Consider the following 1,840-nt stretch of genomic DNA (forward strand, 5'->3'; position numbering starts at 1 on the left):
CAATCAACTTTATTAAGTTAGTCTTCATGATATTAATTTTTATTCTTAAATAAGTGGAAGACCACTTAGGGTATTTTTGTAATTTTAAAGATAAATTAGGTTAAAACTAAAAAAAATTTACAGTTGTTTGTTATTTTTAACCAACTTAAAAACTTTCTTTTTGATATATCATAGCTTTGAGCTATTGATGGTTTGTTATTGATCTCCTAAGTTTTTAGGGATAAATTTTTAATGTATGACATGTTCTTAGTAATTCCTTATATGATCATATAAGTCTTCCAAATTGTGGTTTGTAGTATAAATCATTAACTTAAACTTTTCCAAACCATGATATTCCCTCACCTAATCATCCAAATTATCATGACTTGGAAGTCAATCAAAATTAAACGATTCTCAAGTGATGGGTTTGAGTTAAAAAGATTAATTTCATTAATTTTAAACCCATATATGATGACAATGTGATCTTTCGATAAGAATGCATGTCATTTAAATCAAAATTTTGCTAGTTGCCATTTCACCTACTGTGATTGTTTAGGGCTTTGTAGTGACCTAGGCTTGACATTTGAACTCATTTGATTGGACTTAGAAGATAGCATGATTGATGATTAACATTTTTTCTTAAACTTCAAGCTCAATTTTAATTGTGGGTACCAAAACATTTAATGGCTCAGATCTGCCTTATCGGCACTGTTGGCATTATTTTAAGTTGTGGAGTTGCCCGTTGGAGCTGTCGGCCACCGGAATCAAAATCCCGTCACCCGCTTGGGAAGGATAGTTTTATTTACATATGTATATAGTTTAAAAAAAATATGATATCAAACTGACCCAATATCTTTCATACTTTAAATGAAAGAGCAGTATATCTCAAACCTTGTATATATCCCGAAAGATAAACACAAGACTTGAGGATGAGGCTCGATCAAATAAACTAAGAAATAAATGACATTCATTTGGTCTGCGAAATAGTTTTATTTGCCGACAATTTTTACTATTTAATTTGAATAATTAAATAGGGTTTATCATAAGCTGGGTTCGAAAAACCTTCCTATAAGGGCAAGCCCCTATAGTTAATTACATCTTAAAAGAATGAAGTAATTTAAGAGAACTCTTGATAAAATCAAGAAATATTATCTTCAAAGAGGTCTAAGGATAGGACATTTCAATTATATCACACAAAGAGGTGTGAAAAGGCACTGGTTTAAGTTTGGAACATGATGTTTTTGGAATCCAAAGGAGGAAGAACTAGGGGATGTCATGGATCCGGAAAAGAACCTCGATGTCTTCCCAATATATCCTATTGTTTGGCTTCAGTTTAGAAGAGAAATTATTTGAATGTTTAATCCTGCCAATTTTATTAGTTAGGGCTTACATTCGTGTGAAACAATCAAACAGATAGCCTGAAAGATGTAAGGGTTTAGGTCGTGGCGAATGACAACCTCAGAATCCTAAGATGAGTTAGGTTTTAGATTGTACAATAAAGTTATACAAAGGCCTAAATATAAGGTGATGATTTATGTTACATAAGAAAACAACCTCAAAATCCTATGACTTAGTTATTTAATTCTAAGGAAGGAAATTGGTTTAGTTGGGTAAGACATGTTTTGCCATTGAAGATGGTCGTGCTGCCCATAGTGCTAGCTCCAAGCTCCTTGTCGTGATGAGTTTGAGTTTTCTAATGTGTCAGGTCATGATGTCAAATCAGATGGAACTACGGTTGTAGTTCTTTTTTTAAAAAAAATTATGAGGCATGTTAAAGTTGATTAATGCGACACCAGTTAGGATCCTACGGTTCCCTCGTTCTAGTACCACTATTTTCTATCAAATTCACTTAGTTCAAATG

The sequence above is a fragment of the Phalaenopsis equestris genome, unplaced genomic scaffold (genome assembly GCF_001263595.1).
Source record: "Phalaenopsis equestris unplaced genomic scaffold, ASM126359v1 Scaffold000002, whole genome shotgun sequence".
In the NCBI taxonomy this organism is placed as follows: domain Eukaryota; kingdom Viridiplantae; phylum Streptophyta; class Magnoliopsida; order Asparagales; family Orchidaceae; genus Phalaenopsis; species Phalaenopsis equestris.